The sequence below is a fragment of the Oncorhynchus tshawytscha genome, linkage group LG19 (genome assembly GCF_018296145.1).
Source record: "Oncorhynchus tshawytscha isolate Ot180627B linkage group LG19, Otsh_v2.0, whole genome shotgun sequence".
Taxonomy (NCBI): Eukaryota; Metazoa; Chordata; class Actinopteri; order Salmoniformes; family Salmonidae; genus Oncorhynchus; species Oncorhynchus tshawytscha.
The window spans coordinates 44,153,332-44,163,703 of record NC_056447.1 but is presented as its reverse complement, the minus strand read 5'-3'; the positions used below and the strand labels follow the sequence as shown (position 1 = coordinate 44,163,703).

General features: G+C 43.5%; 1 pseudogene; it reads right to left on the bottom strand.

The window, feature by feature from the left end:
- Positions 1-381: 381 nt before the first annotated feature.
- On the bottom strand, positions 382-9,518 carry LOC112251830 (annotated as a pseudogene).
- Positions 9,519-10,372: the final 854 nt, after the last annotated feature.

Here is a 10,372-nt window from a genome sequence, read left to right as displayed (position 1 = left end):
GTCAGAGGTTGGTGAGTAGTTAGTAGGGGTCAGTGGTTGCTGGTTGGTGAGTAGTTAGTAGTGGTCAGTGGTTGCTGGTTGGTGAGTAGTTAGTAGTGGTCAGTGGTTGCTGGTTGGTGAGTAGTTAGTAGTGGTTGCTGGTTGGTGAATAGTTATTTGGGGTCAGTGGTTGCTGGTTGGTGAGTAGATAGTTTGGGTCAATGTTTGCTGGTTGGTGAGTAGTTAGTAGTGGTCAGTGGTTGCTGGTTGGTGAGTAGTTAGTAGTGGTCAGTGGTTGGTGAGTAGTTAGTAGTGGTCAGTGTTTGCTGGTTGGTGAGTAGTTAGTAGTGGTCAGTGGTTGCTGGTTGGTGAGTAATTATAAGTGGTCTGTGGTTGATGAGTAGTGAGTAGTGGTTAGTAAGTGGACACACAACGTAACTCCTTTGTGATAGTAGAGCTACCCAGGGCTGTGATAACATCCGCTTTGGCCTGCTCCGCCTGCTCTCTGTTCATCTCTGTCTTCTTCTTCAGAGCCTCAATCTCCTCCAGCATCTCTGGAGGTCTGGTGGCGTTAAAGTTAGTCTATGTGTTATTCAGTTTATTCTCAATCTGGGGTCATGACAGATATCTACAGTTATGAGAAAGAACATACTTTCTTCTGAGAGCTGAAGTGTCTGAATATCTGATGGATGTTGAGACTAATACAAATACGCACAAGCAGGAATAGGTAGTGTCACGGCTCCTGCTCTGCAGTGCAGGTGCGGTTCCTCCTGCAGGCAGAGGAGGGTCGTTAGTGATTGGAGTCAGGGGATTTAAACTGCTGCTTCACTAATCTCTCGTCTCTCTCTCTGCTCCTCCAGGTATGATCCCGTTTTGTTTGTTCCTTTGTAGTTTTGCATAGTTTTCACTCAGTCATTCACACACACAGATTCATGCATCTCTGCACTTTACATACACCTTACATTATGATACTTTCACACCTCATTCCTTTTTCTTTGTTTAAAGTTAATAGTTTTGGTTTACAATAAAGAACCTTTTTGATTGGCCTATACCTGTTCGCGTCCCCTCATTTTTGCCACAGGCTATGAGCCGGCCTGTGACAGTAGAGAGAGGGAAAGTTGGAGAAAGAGTGTGACAGTGAGAGAATTACCTCTTTAATCATCTCGTACGCCATGTCATTGCTTTCCTTAGCCTTCTCCAGGTCTTGCTCAACCTCGTCCTGTGAGGTTTCTGTGTTTCTGTGGCCACTGGCTTTCTTGATATCAGTAACATCAATACCCCTGGTTCTGTCCCTAATACATTGACAACCATGGTACAAATATGGTAATTTAGCAGAAAGGTTGATAGAAAGTGACAGTCACTCATATTCAGTATATGTGGTACTGGCTAACCTGATATCCAGAGCATTCTCCAGTAGGTCCTGGGCTGTCTTGGCTTAGTCCTCCAGTTTTTTCAGATCCTCCTTGAACTCAGTGAAGTTGGCCAGCATGCCCCACATGTTCTGGATCATGGAGCAGGTGTCGTCTAGAGAGCCCGGCAGCTGGATAGCCAGAACACCCTTGGCCAACCTTTCTATGTCCTCTGGTGCCACCATCTCATCTCTAAGCAGATACGTTGAACCAACAAGTACATTCAACAAATCAAGTTTTTTAAGGGATCCTTGCATGGAAATGTCAAGCTTATTTCCAGCTAGCCTCCACACTGACCTGTGAGAAGGTCTTATTTCCAGCTAGCCTCCATACTGACCTGTGAGAAGGTCTTATTTCCAGCTAACCTCCATACTGACCTGTGAGGTAGTGTTATTTCCAGCTAGCCTCCATACTGACCTGTGAGGTAGTGTTATTTTCCAGCTAGCCTCCACACTGACCTGTGAGGTAGTGCTATTTCCAGCTAGCCTCCATACTGACCTGTGAGGTAGTGTTATTTCCAGCTAGCCTCCACAACTGACCTGTGAGGTAGTGCTATTTCCAGCTAGCCTCCACACTGACCTGTGAGGTAGTGTTATTTCCAGCTAGCCTCCATACTGACCTGTGAGGTAGTGTTATTTCCAGCTAGCCTCCATACTGACCTGTGAGGTAGTGTTATTTCCAGCTAGCCTCCACACTGACCTGTGAGGTAGTGCTATTTCCAGCTAGCCTCCACACTGACCTGTGAGGTAGTGCTATTTCCAGCTAGCCTCCATACTGACCTGTGAGGTAGTGTTATTTCCAGCTAGCCTCCACAACTGACCTGTGAGGTAGTGCTATTTCCAGCTAGCCTCCACACTGACCTGTGAGGTAGTGTTATTTCCAGCTAGCCTCCATACTGACCTGTGAGGTAGTGTTATTTCCAGCTAGCCTCCACACTGACCTGTGAGGTAGTGCTATTTCCAGCTAGCCTCCATACTGACCTGTGAGGTAGTGTTATTTCCAGCTAGCCTCCACACTGACCTGTGAGGTAGTGCTATTTCCAGCTAGCCTCCACACTGACCTGTGAGGTAGTCTTTGACCCTCTTAATTAATGAGGTCCTTGGTGTCTTTCTTCTCCCTGTCGAACTTGTCCTTGCTGTCAGTGATCTTCTTCTGTATCTCCTTCAATTGGTGATGGGTGTCCTTGGTCTTCTGTTTGGCCTCATTGATCTGAACAGGATAGATTGAGACTTGTGTCATACACTATTGTGTATTAAACAGATCTTTTCATTTTAAATCAAAAGGAAAAAATAAATACATCTGTAGAGTTTTTTGGGGGAATATGCCTTGATCTTGGAGTCCTGTAGTTTGTGGAGCAAGTCTACAATGCAATTGTCTAGTTGATCTGCTGTTTTTGTGGTGTTGTGGCTCACAGGGACACTGCCCTTGCATGTAGGACCCCCACATTCTCTCTGTACCAGGATGTCACGACACAGCGCACCCCCACACTCTGACTTGGAGCATTCCTCATCGCCTGGCGCTCCACAGATCTAAGAGCCTCACAGTGTAAGATGGTTTAAAGGTTCAATATAGAAGTGTTTAATTATTATCTCAAAATCAAATCATTTCTGGGTAACATTTAAGTACATTTCTGTGATTGTTTTCAATTAAAATGGTCAAAAATAAACAAATAGCTTAGCAAAGAGCAATTTATCAAGCAAGAATTTGACCAGGACTGTCTGGGAGTGGTCTGAGTGGGGAGGGGAAAACTGAGAATTATGTTATTGGCAGAGAGGTTTGGAACTCTTACTGTTTCTTATTGGTCTATTAACTAATTTACCACCTGGTGATGTCACCAGGCAGGCCAAAACTCTAACCCACCAAAACAGGCAGAAATTTCAGGCGGTCTTTCAAACAGTTTTTACATTAAAAGGGAATGATCATCATTTTCACAGTATTATTCTAATCTCATAGTGTGGAAATATATATGTAAATGACATTTTTGACTGCGCTGGGCCTTTAAATCTGAATATTTCCATGGCTGACTATGAACATAGGGTTGCCGATAATTGAAACAGACTGACATTCACGCTAACACATCACTATTTTGATGCATGCAGTGCAAGCACTACTATAAGGGACACTCACATTTTTATTGAGTTTGGCCACACTCAGAGCCTTGACATTCTTCTCCAGCGTCTCCATGTCTCCCAAGCGGCTATAGCTGGAAAGATGGTCTTTGACCTCCTGCCGTGTGTCCACGGCCCTATTGGCCTCCATTACATCAGCCATGAAGTCCGCATGCTGCTCCCTGATTTCCTCCAGGGCCTCTGGATCAGCATCAAAATTAAAGTCCCCACTTTTGGGTTCTGATTTCTTGACTTATGAAATATACTTATTCCTTTCACTGAGGGAGAGAAGGTAATTTATAACGTTTACATTGTGTCAAGATATGTTATTGTTCGCCGTCAGGGATTGATTGGGGGTCACCTTGGGGTCATGATAGGGGCTGCACCAAATTATTGATGTATTATAATAATGTATTATGCTTATGTTGTATTAATAGAAGGGGAAGGGCTATAAGACCCCCCCCCACTACATTTACAGGATCCTGGACTACAGATTAGGAATATATATATACATTATAAGGTTTAATATAGTTCCACAGTTATTTTCTAGTCTCTGCTTCCTATAAGAAACGGTCTGAGAGATATGTGAGTAATTGCAGTCAAAATAGTGTGTCTGTGAGAAAGTGCCTCAAGGCTAAAAGAGATTCATAGACACAGAACCCTGCAGGGGAGTGAAAGAGATAAGAGACTAGTCAGACATACCACTATAAAGCAACTTGGGGAGTGGAAAATTACTGCTTAGCCCTTAGAAAACACTGGAACTATTGTCTCTCCTGCAGGTTTGTATAACTGTATATGCATGGGCTTGGTCTCATGAGTAGAAGGTGTTGACATAGGCAGTTACATCACTAGGGGTTGACTGCAAGCATATTAACTTCTTTGGGACTGGGGGGCAGTATTGAGTAGCTTGGATGAATAAGGTGCCCAGAGTAAACTGCCTGCTACTTAGGCCCAAAAGCCTGAGTAGAATATGCATATAATTAGTAGATTTGGATAGAAAACACTCTGAAGTTTCTAAAACTGTTTGAATTATGTCTGTGAGTAAAACATAACTCATACGGCAGGCAAAAACCAGAGAAAAAATCCAACCAGGAAGTAGGAAATCTGAGTTTTTGTAGTTTTTCAAGTCTTTGCCTATCCAATATACAGTGTCTATGGGGTCATGTTGCATTTCCTAAGGCTTCCACTAGATGTCAACAGTCTTTAGAACCTTGTTTCAGGCTTCTACTATGAAGGGGGAGCTAATAAGAGCTGTTTGACTAAGAGGTCTGGCAGAATGCCATGAGCGAAGTCAGGCACGTGGCTGTGAGAGTGAGCTGCGTTTCTTTAAATTTCTAAAGACAAAGGAATTGTCCAGTTGAAACATTATTGAAGATTTATGATAAAAACATCCTAAAGATTTATTCTATACAACATTTGACATGTTTCTACGAACTGTAATATAACTTTTTTGACTTTTCGTCTGAACTAATTGCTCGCGCATTGTGCATTTGGATTACTGGTCTAAATGTGCAAACAAAAAGGAGCTATTTGGACATAAATGATGGACATTTATGGAAATTTATGGAACAAATCAGTCATTTATTGTCGAACTGTGATTCCTGGGAGTGCCTTCTGATGAAGATAATCAAAGGTAAGTGAATATTTATAACGCTATTTCTGAATAGCGTTCAGCGTTCAGTTCACTCTGGGAACGCTATTCATCCAAAAGTGAAAATGCTGCCTCCTATCCCAAAAACGTTTAAGGAGATGTTTATTTTTAATTGTGTGTTTAACACTTGTATCTTTTATTAATGTTTATGATTTATATTTCTGTAATTTGATGTGGCTCTCTGCACTTACAATGGATGTTTGTTTGAGACAATGCATTTCTGAACATAACACACCAATTTCAAATAAGGTTTTTGGACATGAAGATGAACTTTATCAAACAAAACACACATTTATTGTCTAACATGGAGTCCTGGGAGTGCCATCCGGTGAAGATCATCAAAGGTTAGTGATTCATTTTAACACTATTTCTGTCTTTTGTGACACCTCTCCTTCTTTGGAAAATGGCTGTAGGTTTTTCTGTGACCAGGTACTGACTTAACATAAACGCAAAATGTGCTTTCACCGTAAAGCCTTTTTGAAATCAGACACTGTGGCTGGATTAATGAGAATTTTATCTTTAAAATGGTGTATAATACATGTATGTTTGAGGAGTTTTAATTATGAGATTTCTATTGTTTTGAATTTGGCGCCTTGCAATTTCACTGGCTGTTGGCGAGGTGGGACGCTAGCATATATCCTAGTTAAAGCAACTTGGACCCTTTCCGATTTGGCAGAACTTACTCGGAAACATGCGTGCTATGTTCCCGTTGTCAACTTCTGTCTGCAATTGCATTAATAACGGTTTTTGATTGATTTACTTAAAGATATTGTCTGAATGCTGATTTCACCAATAAGCAAATGATTGACAAGGAACAAGGAAACTACCCCAACAGGATCCTATGGGAAGAGGAAAGACACCATCTGGTACGAGTCAACATGACAGCCGTGAGTTGGGGAGGAGTGAGAATTTTGGGCCAGAGGTCAGGTCAGATGAAGTGAGGAAGAGCAGGTATAACTAAGGTTCTGTCTAGCAACAGAGATGTATTGGCTGTTCAGGAGGAGTAGGTGTAGGAGGAGACTCAGCATAGGAGAAAGGGTTAAATATCAGTGCTTGTGTGAATATGTATTTTGTCGGTTCAGCTGTTCGATCCTTAGGGTAGAATAAACTTGGTTTAAGCTTTCATGGTGTCCGTCGAGTTCTTACTCTAATAATTAGAACACCACCAATCAGATACTCACACTTTACATTTGATCAAGTTGCTCTACATACACAGTGAAATTACAGTGAATTTCAAATGATAAAAAAATAAACTATATGGCCATATGTACCTTGCAGTTTCACTGTATCTACTGTTGGCTCCTCGCTGATTTTGTCCTTTAAGTTATCCAATGGTATCTTGAACTTCAGATGTTGTCGATCTCAGTGTTCAGAATAGACGTTAGGTCCATGATGATGCCATTGGAAGGAAGGACAAAGGAAGGAAGGACAAAGAGCAAAGGAAAATGTGTACAGCTCCAAGATAACTGTCAAAGTATAGTATAAATCACTTCAACTCATGGTTTAAGAGTATGTTGAATAATAATATTCAGAAATTAAAAAAGATGAGAGACTGTTATTTACATATGAGATTCTGACACAGAACTTCTCCACATCCTTCACCCGAGGTAGAAATCTCCCAGTCAGGTTCACCAGATAGTCCAACTTGGAGTGCATCTCCAGCTTGCGTTGCCACCGACGACTGTATCCTGGCTCCAGTTGCTCGCCATTGCAAGGCATAAAGGTTTGCATCCTCTGGGCGGCACGCTGGACATCGGTGACGTTGTCCACCCACAGGACGGCACAGGACGGCACAGGGTTGGCACAGGGTGCAGGCAGGAAAGACTTGGTCATACCCAGGGGCACACTCGTCACAGAAGATTCCCTTCACACCAATGCGGCACAGGCACTCACCCGTCAATGGGTCGCAGGCAGGCCGGTCGGTACCCTTCATTTGCAGTCACAGGCTAGGGAGACAGGATAAGGAGGGAAGGGGAATCTATACACAACAGCATTGTCTTTCTTTGTGGTGCTAAGAATTAAAATACCCATCAATGAATCACTTTTGGCCACAACTTACTGACACAGCGCAGGCCAGGGTTCCCAAAGTGATTCTCCCCACACTCATTACACTGTCTGCTTCCAAACTCAGTACGACACTGGCACTGACCAGACACCTGAAGAGTCAAATATGAAGGCTTACCAATATAGTATGGGAAATTAAATCTCAGTTTACCATGCTTTGACATAGAATACTATAGAATACTGTGCTAGGGAGTATAGAGGCCTTGCCTTGTCACAGTGGTAATTGAAGGAGTTGGTAGGGTCACATTTGCATGATTGGCACCCAGACTCTCCCTTAATGTTCCAGAAGCTGTCGGCACACTCGTCACACAGCGTGACCACCGCGCCCGCCCAACACGGGCACACGACACTGGCCTGTGAGTGGTTCACAGAGACACGGGCTGTCCAGAGGGCGCTTGGTCACCCCCGTCCCCATGCCGGTCACAGGAGCACTCTTGGGAACACACATAAACCTAAAGACAGTGAAACACACATAAATAGCCACATACCATACCCAAACAGTCATGGAATTAGATTATTATTTTTTTCACCAGGTTAGTCTCTAGTTTCATTATAAACTGGGCCCAGAATGCTGATTAGCTAACAGCTGTGGTATATCAGACCATATACAACGGGTATGACAAAATATTTATTTTTACTGCTCTAATTACATTGTTTACCAGTTTATAATAGCAATAAGGCACCTCGGGTGATTTTAACCTTTTGCAGTCCTGGGCCAGATGATGATTTGTATACTGTGTGCCCCTGCTATACCTTTGCAGTCCCGGGCCAGTGCGTCTCCATAGTAGCCAGGCTTACAGCTCTGACAGTGGGGTCCCTGGGTGTTGTGGAGGCAACGCAGACACTCTCCTGTCACACTGTCACATGGTCACTGTCAGTAGGGTCGATGTTGTTGTTACAGAGACACTCCTCGCAGCGCCATAGAAACCAGCGGAGCAAGCATCACAGAGGAGACCTGAATGGAATTTGGGCAGGGAGAGAAATTAGGATCAACGGTCAGTAGTGAGCAGTCAAACTAGCAACTAGCTTCAACTAATGTTGAAAAGAGTGCACATGCACCGACATAAACACACAAAAAACCCTTTGTGTCTAGCCAGGCAGTCACAACCAATATACCAATGGCCAATATATCAATATATAGGGCTGTATCAAGGCACTCCACATTGCGTCATACATAAGAACAGCCCTTAGCCATGGTATATTGGCCATATACCACAACCCCTCGTGCCTTATAGCTTAAATAGAGACCTGGCCAAAATAGCAGCACACAGAGTTTCAGACACATTTACAACATAAAACACAAAGCACTATTGTTTAAAAAAAGTATATGTACACATTGAGCAGGCAAGAATTATCTGGGGAGGTGTGGTGCATCTAGGGGTCAAAACATTGACAGCCCACCCCTCCACTTTATTGACCCTCATAGATTTTAACCTTTTTGCAGTCCTGGGCCAGATGATGATTTGTATACTGTGTGCCCCTGCTATACCTTTGCAGTCCCGGGCCAGTGCGTCTCCATAGTAGCCAGGCTTACAGCTCTGACAGTGGGGTCCCTGGGTGTTGTGGAGGCAACGCAGACACTCTCCTGTCACACTGTCACATGGTCACTGTCAGTAGGGTCGATGTTGTTGTTACAGAGACACTCCTCGCAGCGCCATAGAAACCAGCGGAGCAAGCATCACAGAGGAGACCTGAATGGAATTTGGGCAGGGAGAGAAATTAGGATCAACGGTCAGTAGTGAGCAGTCAAACTAGCAACTAGCTTCAACTAATGTTGAAAAGAGTGCACATGCACCGACATAAACACACAAAAAACCCTTTGTGTCTAGCCAGGCAGTCACAGGTCAGGCTACCAGACTCTGGGTCATTGTTGCAGGAGCTAGCAAAGAACCGTCCACTGGACTGAGTGTCAGGACACAGACAAGGCTCACAGGGCTCCCTGGAAACTAGGTCACAAAAGTAACCCTCCACACACCTGGAGCAACCAAATACACAACATTGAAACATTCTGACTGACACTGTGTACACTGGCAGATCTGTGACTGTAGAAAGAATGATAGTCAGAGAAGTTGGCACACCACTTATGGAACCAAGCTATAGATATGGGTTGATTCTAATAGGGAAATGTGAATAACAGCTTTTAAATTAACAAATGAATGAATAAATGAATGAATAAGTGAATAAAACCTCACCTCTCACATTTGCCTCTGGTGGAATGCTCCCTGCAGTCCAGACAGGCTCCAGTGTCCTGGTCACACAGTTCAGCGAGGCCGTTGCAATCACAGGGCTGACACAGGGGAAAGCCATAGAACCCCGGCAGGCAGCAGTCACAGCGCCGTCAGCCTACCTCCATACGACACGGACACTGACCCCTGACCTGGTCACACAGCTCCGCAAGGGTCACACTCACAGGCTGGAGGAGGAGGGGTGGACGGACGGGTTTGGTCACAATCAGAACACAATAACTACTTCATATTTTCAAAAACATTGTGGTTATTTACAGTCACCTCAACAAGTAATATTTTTTTCTCTCAAAAAGATAGGTGTCAAAATTATTGGCACACCTGTTTTCAATACTGTATGCACTGTCCCCTTGCGAGGATAACGGCACTGAGGCTTTTTTGATCATTTTGATTGGAGAGATTGGAGAACACATTGGGAGGGATCTTAGACCATTCCTCCACATTTTTCTGTATGTGGTTATGGACTGCCCTCTTCAATTTCAACCACAGGTTTGTCAGGATTCACCCAGCGGTCATGATTTGGGGCTGTACAAATGTTTGATGTATTAGAATAATATATTATACTTATGTTATATTAATAGAAGGGGAGGGGTTATAAGACCCCCCCTCCTTACATTTATAGGGTCCTACACTATAGATTAACAATATATATATATATATATATATATATTCATTATATAGTTTTAGAATTGTTCCACGGTTGTTTTCTTTCTCTCTCTGTCTCTCTCTGTCTGTGTGTGTGTGTGACTGAGGCAGAACTCTGCAGGGGAGCGTGGGAGAAGAGACTAGTTAGACATTCCACAATAAATCAGCTTTGGGGAGTGAACGTTTACTGCTAAGTTTAAGATACCACTAAAAGCCATTGTTTATATAGGGTTTTGGACTCGCGTAGGCGTAAAAAGGTAATGATGTAGTCAG